This window comes from Nomascus leucogenys, chromosome 16, assembly GCF_006542625.1.
Source record: "Nomascus leucogenys isolate Asia chromosome 16, Asia_NLE_v1, whole genome shotgun sequence".
In the NCBI taxonomy this organism is placed as follows: Eukaryota; Metazoa; Chordata; class Mammalia; order Primates; family Hylobatidae; genus Nomascus; species Nomascus leucogenys.
This window is the reverse complement of record NC_044396.1, coordinates 21271135-21290416: the sequence shown is the minus strand read 5'-3', so window position 1 is coordinate 21290416 and position 19282 is coordinate 21271135. Positions and strand designations below refer to the sequence as shown.

Genomic DNA, 19282 nt, shown 5'->3' with positions numbered 1-19282 from the left:
GCTGAGAGTGATTCCTGGCTAGCTGTTCACAAGAAAACAGGGACTTCAGAGGTACAGCTGCACGGAACTGATTTTGTCAATAACCTGAATGGAGCTTGGAAGTAGATTCTTCACCAGAACCTCCCAGTGAGAGCCTAGTCTGGCCTGTCCAACACCTTGATTTCAGCCTTGTGAGACCTGAAGCCAAGAACCCAGCTGAGCCCACTCAGACTTCTAATTCGGACCCATTTGCTAATAGCTGGGTGGTTTTTAATTTAATTTAATTTATTTGTTTTATCTTCAACTTTTATTTTTGAGTGTTGTTTTAAATCACTTAAGTATGTGGTAATTTGTTATGTGGCAATAGAAAAATAATGTAGCTGCTGTGCTTCAATGAACTTCCTTTTGTTTTTTTTGTTTTGTTTTGTTTTGGCTGAGTCTCACATTGTTGCCCAGGCTGGAGTGCAGTGGTGTGATCTTGGCTCACTGCAATCTCTGCCTCCCAGGTTCAAGCAATTCTCACGCCTCAGCCTCCCAAGTAGCTAGGACTGCAGGTGTGCGCCACCACGCCCAGCTAATTTTTGTATTTTTAGTAGAGACGAGGTCTCACCATGTTGGCCAGGCTGGTCTCGAACTCCTGACCTCAGATGATCAGCCCACCCCAGCCTCCTAAAGTGCTAGGATTACAGGCGTGAGCCACCGTCCCCAGCCAATGAACTTTCTTTCTGAGAAAATATACAAACAGCCTAGCAGGGAGCATAGAGAGAAATTAGGATGCTTCATCAAGACCTGAGTTTCCTCACAGATTTCCCTCAGAGCTCTCACTGTCTATCTTCCTTCCGATGTCTGACATTGGGTGTACATGAGCCCATGTAGGCTCCATCCATTCTCATCTCCTCATATCTGCCCTTCCCATCTCACCTCCAAGTGGCAGCCCATGGGGTTCACAATGCATCTGCATAACTTGTAGTTTCCACTTAAGAAAATCTCAGTATGAGTATGAGCCCCTCTCCATAACCCCTTCCCTACATGGCCCACAAATATATCACATCTATAAATGTTTATAGATTCCCAAACTATCAGTGTTTTTTCTCTCTTCCCTTCTTATTATCATAGTACAATTTATACTTCTTTCAAAGGTAAACGGTCCTGTCTCAGAATCAAGATCTCCAAGTATGTCACATTAAGACATATAAAAGCCTATTTAAGGATGGTAGAGACCAAGGGGCAGTGAAAATAGTTCAGATTCATCTTAAGCAGTTCAGAAATAGGTGGACAGTAGGTCCATAAAGCCAGAATAACTTTTTTTTCTGATTGACTTGTTGTCATAGATATAATTTCACTGATTCCTTCTTAAAATCTTGGTGTGCTTAGAAGTTTATTCATCCATCAAGCAGTTATTGAGTTTCTACTTTATGTATTCCAAATAGAAATATAAGTTAGACAGCAGCAGGCCCGATAGTTGTTCATAGTTTAATGGGGGAAACAAGAATGTCAATCCATAGCTAATGGTAAATAATAAAAACATGTGCAAAGTACTTTGCTCCACACTGAACTTAGCCTGGGGTGTCAAGGAGGGGTTTTGTAGAGGAAGTGCACTGTCTTAAGGGACTAGCATATCTTTGACAGATAAACAATAGACTGTCTTTTAGGCATAGAGAGTGATATGTTCAAAGGTAAGAAAGAACATGGCATGTTCAGCAGATTTTGGTGTGATTGGAACAGAGTATATGTGTGTGTGTGTGTGTGTGTAGGGGGCCAGGTGGCAGAGGGTGGCAGGAGTGATGGTGGTTGGGTCTGGAAAGGAAAGGTGAGTGAAGTCAGGTTATGATGGTCCCATGTGATCTATTGAGGAGTTTAGACATTAAGCAGTGGGCAAAGAGAGCCAATGCAGGGTATTAAGCAGACGAAAGGCCTGAGAAGACAGCTTTGAACTTTGGAAAATTAGCAATAGTGAGAGGATAGGTTAATGAGCTGTACATGGAGCTTTTGGATAATTCAAAGAGGAAATCAAGAACAACTAAATTTCTGCTACAAGAGACTAGACTCATGAAGATGACATCAATATAAATAGGAATTCAGGAAGCAGATGTTTGTATGAAGTAGCGGCATGAAAAAATTATTTTTTTTGTGTATCTTCAGTTTGAGGTGTTTGTAGGACCTTGTGTGATAAAACCTTGTCTGTGATATTCAGGAGACATTCAGAAATACAGTTCTGGCAATAAGAACTCGGTGTTCATCCGTGATTATGGAATATTTGAAGTGATTTATGTGCATAACATCATCATAGACTGTAAGATTCTCAAAGCAAGGAACTGTGTCTTTTCTTCATACTCCATAAGACCAGCACAAAGTAGGTTTTTAATAAATGCTTATTGAGTGAATACACCCACTACTTCTAACAATTTGTTTGACCTTAGTTGATGTGCCTGAGTGCTTTAAAATATATATAAAAAGCTAAGTTGAAGGTTGGAGAATCATTAACTGTAAAGTCAGGTATTCAAACTGTCAAACTCTAATGTCCCAAGATCTGAGGAGAATATTTTTTCTTTCCCTGAATTATCTATAAGCCCTAATTGACCATATAATTGACATTTAGTTATAATATTACTTTGTAGTGTGCAAACCCACCTCATGGTTAAAATGCTGAAATTCATATGAAAAAGAATGCAAGTATATCAAATACATGCCTATATTTTAACTACTATGCATTTTTGTCTTTATGTTAGCTGGAGCATTATGATGTCCTTTTATTTCATCTTCTTGTCTTTCTCCAGCTTCTTTTCTAGGATCCTTGCCCTTCTCCTCTGCCTATATACATATGGAAGCTATGAATGTATTTTTCTTTAGGTAATTTTGTGATGGAACAGGAAAGGCAAATAGAGAGGAAGAAACATACATCATGAGATAAAACCCAAAAGGGATAAAAGAAAGAACCAATGGATTTGCCTTATGTAACTAGGCTTCATCTGAGCTGTTTGCTATTTCTTGTTTATATTACCAATTTTATGTTTTTTAAGGAATTATTCCTCATAATTCCATGATGAAAGTTTTGGTAAACAGTAAAAATATCCTACAATTTAACTTTTTTTTTTTTTTTTTTTTTGTGAGATAGGGTCTTGCTCTGCTGCCCAGGCTGGAGTGCAGTGGTACAATCATAGCTCACTGCAGCCTTGACTTCCCTGGGCTCAAGCCATCCTCCCACCTCAGCCTCTTGAGCTGCTGGGACTACAGGTGTGCAACACCACACCTGGCTAATTTTTTTTTTTTTTTTTTTTTTGAGACAGGGTCTTGCTTTGTCACCCAGACTGGAGAGCAGTGGCGCGATCTTGGCTCACTGCAACCTCTGCCTTCCAGGTTCAAGCAATTCTGCTGCCTCAGCCTCCCGAGTAGCTGGGGTTACAAGTGCTGCCACCACACCTGGCTAATTTTTGTATTTTTTAAATTAGACAGAGGGTTTCATCATGTTGGCTAGGCTGATCTAGAACTCCTGACCTCACGTGATCCACCTACCTCGGCCTCCCAGAGAGCGGGCATTTCTTTTGTGTGTGAGTGTGTGTATTTTTTGTGGACATGAGGTTTCACTAAGTTGCTCAAGCTGGTCTCAAACTCCTGGGCTCAAGCAATCTGCCTGCCTCGGCCTCCCAAAGTACTGGGATTACTGTTGTGAGCCACTGTCCCCGGCCAATTCTACAAATTTTGATAAACATAGGAGGAAACTCATATTGGATAATTGTCTTCCTATTCTATTCTGTTCTGTTCTGTTCTAGAGATGGGGTCTCACTCTGTCACCATCATAGCTTACTGAGGCCATAAACTCCTGAGCACAAGCAATCTTCCCACCTCAGCCTCCTGAGTAGCTGGCAAGGTGTGTGCCATCATGCCTTGCTAATTTATTTATTTTTTGTAGAGATGGGGTCTTGCTTTGTTGCCCAGGCTGGTATTTAAGTAGGAGCTCCTGCCTCAACCTCCCAAAGTACTGGGATTGCAGACGTGAGTCACAAAAGATGGCCTAAAATTTTATTTATATATCTCTCTATGAAAAAATAAAGGATTGGTTATTGTTAGAATAAAATTTGTGACTTTTTTTGATTAAGGTACAGGGAAACTCATTTTTTAAAAAGCCGATGAAAAAGAAAAGAACTATAGTAGTTTCCTTATTTCTTTAAATTCAGTCAGAGGCACAGGCCAAAAAAATTGTATAATTAACAATTAGGGTTACAGAAGCTTTTACCCTCTATGGCAATGCTAGTAAGATTGGAATGGGTGAGGCGAGTTAAGTTTTTTGTTTTTTGGGGTAAAGTGGTGGGGTTGGGGGGAAGTCCATTGTGAAAGGGAAGATAGGAAAGAAAAACACGTGGTCTGCAGCTGTACTCAATATTATTAGTTTTAAGAAAGAGAATATTTATAAGATGTGGATCTTGAAATTGGTTCTTTTAAAACTATCTGTGTTTGTTAGGACTCTAAGAAAATTTTGACGTGCACGCAGGGATAACATATTCTCGAGTTTAAGATTGCTGCTTTAGTATAACATGGAGAGATGACTAATTTTGATGAGCACGGTAACATGAGTGGGTGGTGATCAGCGGTGAGTTCACAGCAGAGGTAGTTTCCTAGTTGAATTGTGAAGGATGGACAGCACTTTGATAATATAAAGGGAAGGTATTCAAGGCAAAGGAAACAGCTTTAGAAAAGGGGTGTTCATTGCTGCCTAATAGAATACAATAAAGGCTCAAACATTTTAACATAAGATCCCAAGTGACCTAAAATTTGGCTTGAATGGTCAGTTGAGGTTGATGGCGAACCATGGCAGAATTCTAAGCAGAAGAGGGATGTGATTAGCTATGCTTTGGAAAAATAATTGAAAAAAGATAGAAGATAATTAGTTGCAGTAAGGAGGAAGTGTGACTTGAAGAAGGGAGAGAATCAACTTAAAATATGGGGGTTAATGTCAGAGTATGGAATTCCATGTTTGGTCATTGTACTATGTTGAATAATATTCTGCCAACATTCATGTCCACCTGGAACCTCAGATGTGACCTCATTTTAAAATCGAGTCTTTATAGATATAACTATTTAAGTTAAGATGAAGCCATACCAGAGTAGGGTGGGCCCTCAATCCAGTGACTGGGGTCTTTATAAGAAGCCTAAGTGCTGGAGTGGCCTATCAACTACAAGCCAGTACCCTTACACTAACACTGCCTTTCCTATTTTTGCATCTGCTCATGAATATAGTAATTTACATATAGTTATCTATGTTTGCCAAGTCTCTCAGGTACACTGATGATGAATAAATCAGAACAGTATGAATTTTTTTTAAAAAGCCTAGTTGAAGACAGAGGAGAGACACAAGGAGAATGCCATGTGACAACAGTGGCAGAAATTGGAGCACTACATCGCTACGTCAGAAAACACAAAGGATTGTGGCGATCACCAAAAGCTAGGAGAGAGAGCATGGAACAAATTATCTCTCATCTCTTTCAGAAGGACCAACCTTGAATTCAGGCTTCTAGCCTCCAGAACTGCGAGAAAATAAATATCTGTTGTTTTAAGCCACCCAGTTTGTGGTAATTTGTTATGGCAGTCTTAGGAAACTAACAGAGTTAGCAAAGCAGATAATTATGATAACATATGGACAACTCATAAGGAAGCATAAGTTGTAAGAGAAATAGCAATACATTCAATTTAGTAAATGTGAAACTTGAGTCGTAAGTTAAGAATCAAGGTCTCTTTCAATACATTTGGTACAGCAAGCAGTTGAGAATTTAGGTCTGGAAATCGGAAGGGAGGACTGAGTGGTAGATATTGAACTAGGTTGAAATCACGTGTCTAGAGGATGTGGTGGGAATGATACAGTGGATGAGATTACCAGTAAAAGCCTGCATAGAACAAGAAAAATTGGGAAGTCACAACCTTGGAATTTACTGACATTTACGGCATAGCGTAAGAAAAGGAACTGAGAAGTAGCAATTAGAGAGATAGATCTAAAAGAGAAAAATGCCACAAAAAATCAGGGAAGGTAAGAGTTTGAAAAAGGAGGTCAGTGGTCATTTTAAGAACATTGGTTAGGGAGATGTGTGATGCCGTCAAATTTTGTCATTTTCTCCCTATTTGTCTTAACAAGTATTTTGTAAAACAGGCATGTAGAATCCGGTGTTTGTTCTCTAAATAGTATTTTGAATTTCTATTCATTATTTTCTTTTGCAAACTTTGCTAGATTCCTTTTAATTCTTAATTAAGAATTAATTCATTTTTCAGTGACTTAACTCATTTCTCAAAAATCCCAGTTGGTTCAATTTTTGTAAAACCCACTATTTCTATCCTGTTGAATAACAAGCAGGAATTAGGCAAAGAGTATCGTATTCTAATTTGGGAAGTTTTTAGGGGAGAAAGAAGCAGGTCCTTTCTCTTTTGCCGTGTTTAGGCAATAATTAATGATAAATTCAGACAGCTGCCCTCAAAAGTTACAAGTGAAAAAAATCTCACTTTAAATACATGAGTATTTTTGGTTGGAATACATTTCTGAGTGAAAGTAGCACAAAATTATGATTTTTTGCCAAAGTATGTGGCAGTCTACCATAAAGCCTATACATTTTAGGCAAATTTGGGAAAGTATAGATATAACTCAACCGAGTCTCACTTCACTCCCTTTGCACATTCACCCCAAGTGCTGTGAAGATTTTGAGTTGTTTACCACATTTCACTTGTGCATTATGGTATTGTTTGTACACATCAGTTTGTACATATGATAATGTACATATGGATGTTATGATGCACAATTTCCTAACCTAACTTATTCATGATCTGTGTAGAATATGCTGCAATGCACTTATGGTTCCAACACTTATTTCTACACCCCCTGTTAGCAGCCTACTCTCTAGATCATTTCTTTTGTTAATCTGGAAGTGCTGGAGGTGTGTCTCTGTTGTTTATTTTTGTTAATAGTGAATCATATTCTATTGTCCCAAAAATGTAATGGTACCTAACCCTGTTTAAAGTTAGGCAGCTATGTTAAGGCTAAAGTAACAACAAAAAAAATTTCATAGATTGTGAATTTATATTATACACCCATATGTACACATACCTGCCTATATACACAAAAATCAACACACATAACCAGTGGCAACTCTTCCAAAATCTAAATGCAATTAGAAAAAGAATGAATAAACATATCATCATAAACGTAGTCATTATACTAATATATTTAATTTCAGTAAGCATTTTAAATTCCCCAATGGCTTCAGTTATTTTTTGGAGAGTAGGAAAGTAACAAGTAGAGTGACTGTGTTTTTACCATTTTTTTCCTCTGTAGAGTAGCAGCCTGAAAGAGTCAAAGAATGTTTGACACAACGTTCCTGAAAATTGGTGTCTTGGGGAAGTTATGAGGTGCATTTTGAACATCTCATTCTTTTATTCAACTAATATTTATTGTGCACTTAGTTTGCACCAGGAAAGGTCATCATATTCTGTATTCACTTTGAAGATTTTTTAAATTAACATTCCTCTCTTTCATTTTACACACACTCTTACATTTATTAGTTTATTTATTTATTAGTTTATACTCTTCCTTTATTTAAAACCTGTTTCATTAGAACGTGTTGTGGGCTAAATTTTGTTCCCCCAAAATTCATATGTTGTAGTCCTAACCCCTAATGTGACTGAATTTGGAGATACGACCTATGGGGAGGAATTAAGGTTATATGAAGTCATAAGGGTAAGGCCCTAATCTGATAGGATTGATAGGATTAGTGTCCTTTTTTTTTGTTTCTTTCTTTTTTTTTTTGAAATGGAGTCTTGCTCTGTCGCCCAGACTGGAGTGCAGTGGCACAATCTCGGCTCACTGCAACGTTCGCCTCCTGGATTCGAGCAATTCTCCTGTCTCAGCTTCCTGAGTAGCTGGGATTACAGTTGCCCGCCACCATGCCTGGCTAATGTTTGTATTTTTAGTAGAGATGGAGTTTTGCCATGTTGGCCAGGTTGGTCTTGAACTCCTGACCTCAGGTGATCCGCCCACCTTGGCCTCCCAAATTGTTGGGATTACAGGTGTGAGCTACTGCGCCTGGTCAGGATTGGTGTCCTTATAAGAAAAGGAAGAGACGCCAAAGAGCACTTTCTTTCATCTCATGAACAGCGGAAAGTCCATGTGAAAATACAGCAAGAAGGCAGCCATCTACTAACAATCTACAAGGAAGAGAGACGGCTTCACCAGAACCGAACCTGACAGCACCTTGATCTTGGATTCCTAGCCTCCAGAACTGTGAGAAAATACATTTCTGTTTGTTAAGCCTGTGATATTTCAGTCTGTGGTATTTCATTATGGAAGCTCAAGTGGACTAACCTGGAATACATACATATCAAGAAAAAAGTGGTAAATCTATTTTAAGAAGCAGGTGAAAAATTAGATCAAGATATTAGGCCAATTGCCATAAATCCCGAGATGACAGAAAAAAATGTTGTGAAAACTCTACAATGCTGGAAAGCAAGACATTGCCACCAGTAAGTCAGAAAATTTGAGACATTTCTGAAAGATAGAAAGCATATGGGTTCATATGTTAGCTCATTTAATGCTCCCAGTTGTAAAGTGCTCAGAACTGTGTTGATGTTAATGAAAAAAACCATCATTCAAAACCATCACGTGAGATGTTCGTCACAAAGTGAGAGGGTTCTGGGAGAGTTTTACCCTTGGAGGAAGTGAATACAAGGGGCCAGAAGGGGCCATGGTCAACCATTGGGGTGATTCCACATCAATTGCATCCAGAGTAATGAAGTAGGTTGTTCTCCTTTTGACCAAACCTGCGTTCAGTTGATAAGTACAGAAGCATTTTCCTCTAGGTGGTGAGAGGGATTTGGACTAGAGAAGCAGAGCTGTGTCTTAGCAGGATGGCAGCAATCAGAAGGAATGGGAGACTCTACGCCCAGACAGTGAGTTGGTCTTATACTACTCTTGACAGCGGTTTTCCTTCACAGTGTAGAAAGAATACGGTCAACTGAACATCATCTACAGCAGTGGCATACCAAGTTGTGGGGTGAGGAGGGGACGTGGAGTGAGAGGAGGCTGTGGGACTCATCTTCCCCAGGTGTAGGCAATAAATGGGGGATATTGTCTGTAGGAAGTTTAAAAAAACTCCTAAAACAACTAGAAGTTTGTTTGATTTTTATTATCACCATGTGCTAATACTTCTTAAAAACACTGATAAAATGCTTCTACCTCCAAGGTAAACTGCTCCTACTGTCTGCTCTGTGTCCACTACAGATCTACACAAGTTATAGGGGCAATTTCAAGTACAAAGATGATCACACAAACCCCCAATTACCAAGTGATTGCACGAAATCACTACTATGAGAAGCACTGCAGAAAACAAATAAAAAACCCCCAGTATCTAAAGAAACAGAATAACAAAGCTGATGATATTTTTAAAGAGCTTGATATCTTCATAAAGTTAAGAAAGGATATCTATTATATGTTGATTGGGATAGATTATTGCGAAAGGGAATAGATAAGAGACTTGAAGAGAAAAAATTTGATTACCCAAAAAACAAAAATAAACAACAAAAAAAGATACGAGATTAGCTAAACTGCAGAATGAACATAACAGAAGAGAATGAGTTGAAGAATTCTCCCAGAGCGTAGCACAGGACAACAGGTGTAAAAGTACGCAACGAAAGTAAGACAGGACTGAAGTTACATCAGGTAAGAAAGGCATATGGAGAATAGATCTAGATGTTACAACACCTGTATAAATTCCCAGAGGAGAGAATAGAGGAAAAAGAGAAGATAAATCAGTCAAAGAAACTGTAGGGAAACGTTATGCAGAGCTGAAGAAATGTACAAGTCTCCAGATTCAAAGAGGTCACCAGCGGTGAGTGAAATGAATAAGAGAAAACTCAAACCTGGCACACTGTCAGAAATCTCAGAAAACTAAAATTAAAAAGAAAAATTCTAAAGGCTTCAAGAGATGGAAAAAAACAACAACCTTATAAAAACATTAGATTGGCTTCAGATTTCTCATTGACAACCCTGAACACTAGAAGCTAATGGAGCAATATCTCAAAATTTCCCGGGGAAAATAAATTTTCTTTGAACTCCATGTTGCCAAACCCTGGATAAGATTATCTCTTTGCTTTGCTCAGGAAGACTTCACCTTCCAAGCACAACTCTTCCTTGCAAAGAAAGCAGCAAATTCCATTTTTGTGTCAGCTATTCAGTGGTTGCTTCTTCCTTTCACACTAGGAATATCATGTAAAAGGTAAAAATGTTAAAAAAGAGAAAGCAAATGAAGGAGTTGAAATTTTTCTTGGTGTAGCAAGTAGATCTGCTGACCTTTCCCTGAATCTAAATTTTGGAACCACATGCTGAAGAGAAATATGCTATTTCCACAGGTCAGGCTGTGGGTCTACTTACCCACCTACCTATCTTGAGGGAGGACATCCTCTAAGAAGTAATTCATGCCCAGATGGACTTGCTGCATGACAGAAGGAAACACCTACAGAAAAATAAGTCCTGATTTCCTGCCTTTGAGGTGAAGCAATCCCAACCACTACTAAAGAGGGGTGGATGAATATCTTGGCTTCTGACCAATTAGGTCAGCGACTTCTCCAGCTATGAGTTAACTGGGAATGAAACAGGGGATAGCAAGAGGCCAGTTTGACAGGGGGATTGTAGAGGTACTTCAACACCCCAAAACAAATATCAGTGTTTCTGAGGTTGATTTGTCATTGCCTGGGTAGCAGGATGTGTGGCTGGGGTCTGGAGATGAAAGTGGAAGTACATGATGCAGAGATTGGCTTCTTTCATAGCAATGCCGGGAGAGATGTGTTGAGAGCTCCTGGAAGGGAGGGGTTCCATTCAAAACAATTCAATCATCTAAATGCAAACGGAGGGCATTTGTAGAAAGGGGGAAACCAAGAACGTCCGAGTCAATAGCGCAAAATCGCATGTGAGCCTTAGAGAAACCAGAAAGGGCACAGACAGAAGGAAATCAGAGTAGGGAAGGGGGAAGAAGTCAGGGTGCCAATAAACAGAAATGTGGAGTAAGGTCCTGCTTCTGCACATTGGGATTCAGGACTGTAAGACAGAGGTCTAAACTCTGGTGACCTGTTTGTGGTTGAGGTCAGCTGTCAGAGCCCTGGAGCACCAGGCTCCCAGTTTTTGACCATCTAGAAATTAAGAGCTTCAGTGCCTGGCTGGGAAAATTCTTGGGTCGATTCTTCTTTAAGAGTGACTGGGTAGTAAATGGTTATCAGGAATATACTTCCTTGACTGGAAAATATTTACACAGCTTCTTTCTCCGAAAGCATAGAGAGAGACATCATTTTAATTTCAGGTAAAGAATTAACAGCACCTAATAAAGAAGGAATGGAGAATGAATATTCAGTTTGATGTTGAAATAAAGGAGGGTGCCGTGTATATATTTAAGAGATACTCTGAGTGCCAAATTAATGTCTATTTCTTTTTCTTCTTCTTCTAAACAAAAAGCCAAGAAGATACATGGAGTTGGTCTGAATGCACTAAAGAGCCAAACTAAGCATATCCAAGCAAGTGGCTGGGTATGTGGGTGAAATTTAAATGATTTTTGACCTTCAAACCACTAAATGAAGGATGATGGAAGTGTCTATTAGAAGTAGATTAACAAAAAAGAGTAAGGTGAAATTAAACAAGTTGCTGATAACTGCTGAAACTCAGCAAGAGAACTGTACTGGTAGTCTGACTGTATATTGAAACTTTCCTTAAGATGCAAACAGATGGTAATAACTTTTCTTTTTTAAGGAATTATATTTTCATGAAGACTTTTATACTGACTAGGTCACTGCCATAAGTCTTGATTGGTGTCAGCTGTCTACTGCTGGGGACAGACCTGCAGGATATTCATGTACCATTAAAAAGCTACCAAGTGATTTTTGACAAAGGTGCAAGAGAAATTCAAAGGAGAAAAGATAGCCTTTTCAACAAATGGTGCTGGAGCAACTGGACAGCCATAGGCAAGAAAAGTAAACTTCAACCTAAACCTACACCTTATACAAAAAATTAACTCAAAATGGATCATGGACTTATGGAGAGAAAATAAAACTATATTTATGTTTTGGAAAAATAGGGAGAAGGTCTGGATCTATGGCTGGCAAATAATTCTTAACTTGGACGCTAAAAATACAGTCCATAGGCCAGGCGCGGTGGCTCACGCTTGTAATCCCAGCACTTTGGGAGGCCGAGGTGGGAGGATCACGAGGTCAGGAGATCGAGACCACGGTGAAACCCCGGCTCTACTAAAAATACAAAAAAATTAGCCGGGCGTGGTGGCGGGCGCCTGTAGTCCCAGCTACTCGGAGAGGCTGAGGCAGGAGAATAGCGTGAACCCGGGAGGCGGAGCTTGCAGTGAGCCGAGATTGCGCCACTGCACTCCAGCCTGGGCGACAGAGCGAGACTCTGTCTCAAAAAAAAAAAAAAAAAAAAAATACAGTCCATAAAAGCAAAAATCAATTAGATTGCACTAGATCAAAATGGGAAACTTTTGCTTTGTGAAAGATATTGGTATGTTAAAAGCATGAAAAGGAAAGCTACAAGCTGCAGAATGGGAGAAAATATTCACAGACTACCTATCTGACAAAGGTTTAGTATCTAGAACGTAAAGAATTCTCAGAATTCAACAGCAAAATACCAAAATAATCTAATTTTGAAGTGAGTAAAGCATGTGAACAGACATTTCACAGAAGATGATATGCAGATGGCAAATAAGTACATGAAAAGGTGTCTAGCATCATTAGCTATTGGGAAATGCAAATTATAACCACAATGAGCTATAAGTACACATCTATCAGAATGGCTAACATAAAAAATAGTGACAACACCACATGTTGGCAAGTCTGGGAAGAAACTGGATCACTCAAACACTGCTGCTTGGAATGTAAAATGGTACAGTCACTCTGGAAAACCGTTTTATAGTTTCTTATAAAGCTAAACATGCAGTTATCATACGACCCCTATAATTGTACTCCTGGGCATTTATCCTGGAGAAATAAAAACTTTGTGTTTGTGCAAAACTTGTGCACACATATTCATAGATTTATTTGTAATAACCCCAAACTGGAAGTAACCTGGATGTCTTTCAATAAGTGAATGGTTAAACTGTGGTACATTCATGTCATGGAATACTTAGCCAAAAAAAAAAAAACGGAATAAACTCTTGGTGCACACACAATTTGGAAAGATCTCTGGAGAATTATATTGATTAAAAGCCAATCTCAAAAGATTATGTACGGTATGATTCAATTTATATAACATTCTTGAAATAACAAAATTGTAGAGATGGAGAATAGCGATTGTCAGGGATCAGGTTTGGGTGTGGTTATAACAGTGCAACATAAGGGATCTTTGCAGCTTGGAATTTTGTATTTTGACTCTGATGGGGGGGATACATGAGCTTGCACATGTAATAAAATTGCACAAAACTAAATATGCCATACACAAACACACACGCATGGATGAGTACAAGTAAAACTGTAGAAATATGAATAAGATCAATGGATTATCATTGTCAATATCCTGGTTGTGAATTATCATTGTGAATATCCTGGTTGTGAGATTATTGTACTATAGTTTTGCAAGATGTTACCATTGGGGAAACTGGGTGAAGGGTATATTTCTGTATTATTTCTTACAACTGCATGCAAATCCATTCCCAAGTTAAATTTTTAATTCATAAAAAAGGCCTCACTAACCTGAGGGCAGGCTGTTTACTTATTTATGCTGAGCATACTTACGCAGAACCTGAAGTTCTATAACCTTGCCATTCAGAGTGGTCCACAGACCTGTCACATTGGCATCCCCTGTGAACTTGTTTGGGCCCCTTCCTAGGCCTATTGAATCAGAATCTGCATTTTCACAAGCTCCTCGGTTAATTTATATACACATCAAAGTTTGAGAAACATTGTTTCATAACAGTAGTCTTGCAATTTTATATTGTAAAATGTTGGCAAGAGCCACACTTCCTCCCCACCAAAGCTTAAACATCCTCTTTTCTTGAGAGAAGGGTGAAAAGTCCTGAGTTTTCTAGAATGCTAGCTGTGTCTATATCACTAACGATTCTCACAAAACTCACTGGCTTTGTTAGGTCCCTTTCAGATGAATGAACCAAAGCCCAGTCTATCTTACTGAAAAGTCATATTTGCAGATAGGTGATAGAAGGTTATAAACAAATTATGACTGAGCTAACAGAGGAGAGAAAGTGAAAATAATTAGAACTCAATGTTTATTGAGCCTCAAATAGTGATTTTTGATTTTAAGAGGCATTATTTTGATTTTAAGAGGCAGAACTAGTCTTATAATAAATATCTTCTCTTTAAAAAATGGAGAACATTTAGAATACATGGAACACAACTAAATAAGAATATAGTTATTAGGGTTTTATGTTAGCAGTATGTGCCAGAAGGTGAATTTGTTAATATTTAAACTGAATGACACAAGCTTAGTTTGCTTATATGTAAAGTAAAGGTAATATTTTACAGAGCAGAATAATGTATTAATAATAAACTATTGGAAAACACTTTGAATCTTCAAGAGGAAAATGTAGAAATGAAGAACACCATATGGTACTATAACATAAATTTCTAAGGCTATTCAGAGACGCAGGCTACCCTCCTGATGAACATTGTCATCAAATTTTACTGTCCAAATTACTTCCATGTCTTGCGCAAATAATTTGTATAGTCTGTCACATACTGTATTACACTGAATATTCAATTCAAATGGCCTAGTTTCTGAAGGGCATAACAGCACATAGCTGTAAAACTCATAAATCATATGGGCATGGTTAATGGAGCTCACCGTTCGATCTATTTGTAGTCAGTACAGATCTTGGATGTGCATCGCAGATTTTTATATAAATTGAGGACATCAACAGTCATATAAATTTGCATTTGCAAGTTGATTTCTCTTAGTGAATGTGACAGAATCATCCTATTGGCTACAAGCAAACTGCAAAAGCAGTGTAAAAGATAGTACATCCTTAAAGTATTGTAGACATCCTACGGATCTGTTCTTTTTAATTTGATATTTGAGAAGAAGAGATAATTGTAAGCAAAACTGTGTAAGAATTCTTTTGGAAACTGAAATCTGCACTTGGCTTTCTAGCAGTAACCTGAATACAGGGTGTTCTGCAATTGATAAGAGGCTGGGATTACTATGGTTCCTGCTGTGTTATCTGTGGTACTAGGTTCTTAAACTTTTTACTAAGGTGATAAGGTATTTGTCTTAAAGGCTTTAAGTGTGACTATGGTGACACTGGAAGTAAGAGCTCACAGTACTGTGTCCGGAATTGGTGGGTTCTTGGTCTCACTGACTTCAAGAATGAAGCCGCGGACCCTCGCGGTGAGTGTTACAGCTCTTAAGGTGGCACGTCTGGAGTTTGTTCCTTCTGATGTTCGGGTGTGTTCGGAATTTCTTCCTTCTGATGAGTTCGTGGTCTCACTGGCTCAGGAGTGAAGCTGCAGACCTTCGCGGTGAGTGTTACAGTTCTTAAGGCGGCGCGTCTGGAGTTGTTCGTTCCTCCCGGTGGGCTCATGGGCTCGCTGGCTTCGGGAGTGAAGCTGCAGACATTCGCGGTGAGTGTTACAGCTTATAAAAGCAGTGTGGACCCAAAGAGTGAGCAGTAGCAAGATTTATTGCAAAGAGCGAAAGAACAAAGCTTCCACAGTGTGGAAGGGGACCTGAGCAGGTTGCCACTGCTGGCTCGGGCAGCCTGCTTTTATTCTCTTATCTGGCCCCACCCACGTCCTGCTGATTGGTAGAGCCCAGTGGTCTGTTTTGACAGGGCACTGATTGGTGCGTTTACCATCCCTGAGCTAGACATAAAAGTCCTCCACGTCCCCATCAGATCAGTTAGATACAGAGTATCCACACAAAGGTTCTCCAAGGCCCCACCAGAGCAGCCAGACACAGAGTGTCTACTGGTGCATCCACAAACCCTGAGCTAGACACAGGGTGCTGATTGGTGTGTTTGCAGTCCCTGAGCTAGACATAAAGGTTCTCCACATCTCCACCAGACTCAGGAGCCCAGCTGGCTTCACCCAGTGGATCCTGCACCAGGGCTGCAGGTGGAGCTGCCCGCCAGTCCTGCGCCGCGCTGGAACTCCTCAGCCCTTGGGTGGTTGATGGGACTGGGCACTGTGGAGCAGGGGGTGGCGCTCGGCGGGGAGGCTTGGGCCACACAGGAGCCCATGGAGGGGGTGGGAAGCTCAGGCATGGCGGGCTGCGGGTCCCGAGCCCTGCCCCGCGGGAAGGCAGCTAGGGTCTGGTGAGAAATCGAGCGCAGTGCCCGTGGGCTGGCACTGCTGGGGGACCCAGTACACCCTCCGCAGCCGCTGGCCTGGGTGCTAAGCCCCTCACTGCCCAGGGCCGGCAGGGCCGGCAGGGCCGGCCGGCTGCTCCGAGCAGGGGGGCCCGCCAAGCCCACGCCCACCCGGAACTCCAGCCGGCCCGCAAGCGCGTGCGCAGGCCTGGTTCCCGCTCGCGCCTCTCCCTCCACACTCCCTGCAAGCTGAGGGAGCCGGCTCCCTCCTTGGCCAGCCCAGAAAGGGACTCCCCCAGTGCAGCGGTGGGCTGAAGGGCTCCTCAAGTGCCGCCAAAGTGGGAGCCCAGGCAGAGGAGGTGCCGGGAGCAAGCGAGGGCTGTGCAAACTGCCAGGACACTGTCACCTCTCAGTACCACAGCTGGAGAAAGGTATATTGCTGTTATACTCATGAACACTAGATATTTGCATTTGCTTGTATGCAGGGAAAATTCAAGTCTTGTAGTGCCAGGAACTTATATAATTTTTATGTCTCTTTTAAAGAAAACAAATAGAAAATTATAAATTCTAATTTAAACATAGAATCTTCACTGAAAGAATCTGAAGCTTAAGCTTTATTAGCTTCATAGTAAAGTCATCTCTGAAGATGCTAAAGATTGTTCAAAACACCACAGTGTTTTAAAACCTACCATCCAGGAGTACCACTTCACACTCACTAGGATGGCTATAATAAGTGTTGGTGAGTTTGTGGAGTAACTGGAACCCTCATACCTTGTTGGGAATATGAGATGGTTCAGTCATTAAACTGTAAAAAACAGTTTGGCAGCTTCTCAAAAAATTAATCATAGAATATTCATAATAGCATTATTCACAGTAGCCAAAAGGTGGCCACCAGCCAAATGTCCATCATTAGATAAATATACAATATATACACAATGAAGCATTATTCAGCCATATAAAAGAATGAAGTACTGATACATGCTATAACATGGATGAACCTAGAAAACATTATGCTAAGTGAAAGAAGCTAGACACAAAAGGCCATCTATGGTATGCTTTCATTCATATGAGATAGCGAGAACAGACAAGTTCATAGAGACAAAATGCAGATGTTGAATACCAGGAACTGGGAGGAGCAGAGAATAGAGAGAAACTGTTTAATGTGTAAAAGATCTTACTTTAGAGTGATAGAAACTTTTTGGAACTAGACAGAGGTGGCAGTTGCACTAAATGCTACTGTGAATGTATAAGTGCACTTTGGTTAATTGTGTGTTATATGAATTTCCCCTCAATTAATTATTTTTAAAAAATCCACCACTATTCATTCACTCAATAAACATTTATTGATGTATTAGGCCTTTGACTGGGAGCTGGAGATACAAAGACCTTGCCCCCAAGAACCATAGTACAGTATAGGACAACCTTGTAGTATGCTGAGTTCCAAATCAAGTGTTTATAGAATGCCTGTTATGAAATAGATATCCAAATATGTTAAGAAGGTAAATCACGTTACTTATTCTTAAATAATTCAATATCAAAATGAAAAACACAATTACAGAACTGTGTGACATTCGCAATGAGTAATAAGAAAGGAATTATCAGGCAACCTTCAAAAACCAAACGGGGCTTCAGATTATTGCAAAAGGTGTATGGGTTTAAGAAATGGAGAGTACTATGGGATGAAAATGAACAGAAGCATGAGGGTATGAAGGAGTTTGGCTCTTATGGCAGCTAAGAGAGGACCAGGAGAGATATGTTTTGGGTGGTACTTGTTTTCTTTTTCTCTCAACTGGGAAGATTTTTATTGTGAACCCGAACTAAGATGATACTCAATAAATTTTGTACATTGATCCTTAATTTTTTCTCTAAAACTACACAGCACAAATCTAACCGCTCTTCCATAAAATGGACAAATATTACCTGAAGGCAATCATCATTTATTTCCCATCATAAGCTTTAATTTTTTTTAGGATGCCGTGTTACTAAGGATATTTTTATGCAGCGTGATATTGAGGCCCCTTCATTATCACTGTGGGTGCCTTTCCTGGAAGCACTCCTTTTGTCAGAGTTCCTTTCAAGATGCCAAGTAGGAAACAGAATACCACAGGCCTGCTTTATTTTATTTTATTTTTTTGAGACAGTTTCTTTCTGGAATTTATCAATTTCTTCTAGATTTTCCAATTTATTGGCATATAGTTCCTCATAGTAGCCTTTAATGATCCTTTGAATTTCTGCAGTATCAGTTGTAATGTCTCCTTTTTCATCTCTCATTTTATTTATTTGGATATATTTTTTTCTTAGTCTTGCTAAAGGTTTGTTGATTTTGTTTATCTTTTTTAAAAAAAACAACTTTTCATTTCATTGGTCTTTTTAAAAAAATTCCATTTCATTTATTTCTGCTCTATTTGTTTTACTATACTGATTTTGGGTTTTGCTTTCTCTTGCTTCTCTTGTTCTTTAATACAGTTGTTTACCTGAAGTTTTTCTACTTTTTTATGTAGGTGCTTATTGCTATACACTTTCCTCTTAGTACTGATTTCACCATAGGCCACAGGTCTTGGTATGTCGTGTTTCCATTATCATTTGCTTCAAGCAATTTTTAAATTCTTTTTTTTTATTAACCCATGGGTCATTCAGGAGCATTTTGTTTAATTTCCATATGTGTGTATAGTTTCCAAATTTCCTCTTGTTACTGATTGTCAGTTTTATTCCATTGTGGTCAGAGAAGATTATTGATATAATTTCTTTTTTTTTTTCAATTTTTAAGGACTTGTTTTGTGGCCTAACATATGGTCTACCCTTGAGAATGATCCATTTGCTGAGGAGAAGAATGTGTGCTCTGTAGCCACTGGATGAACTGTTTCATAAAATTTCATTAGTTCCGTTTGGTCTGTAGTGCAGATTAAGTCGAATGTTTCTTTGTTGATTTTCTGTCTGGAAGATATATCCAATGCTGAAAGGGGGGTGTTGACGTCTCCAGGTATTACTGTATTGGGGCCTATCTTTCTCTTTAACTCTGATAG

The 19282-nt window shown here is 39.5% G+C and overlaps 1 protein-coding gene and 1 long non-coding RNA gene across 2 annotated transcripts in view; one reads left to right on the top strand and one right to left on the bottom strand.

Annotated features, from left to right (window-relative positions):
- CNGB3 (cyclic nucleotide gated channel subunit beta 3) overlaps positions 1–19282 on the bottom strand; it is a 163230-nt gene that overhangs the window by 91764 nt on the left and 52184 nt on the right. The gene's annotated exons all lie outside the window — the stretch shown is intronic.
- LOC115830620 lies at positions 813–18829 on the top strand. Its single transcript, XR_004026145.1, has 3 exons — positions 813–823; positions 5083–5086; positions 18726–18829. It is a non-coding gene; the product is annotated as an uncharacterized LOC115830620 (long non-coding RNA).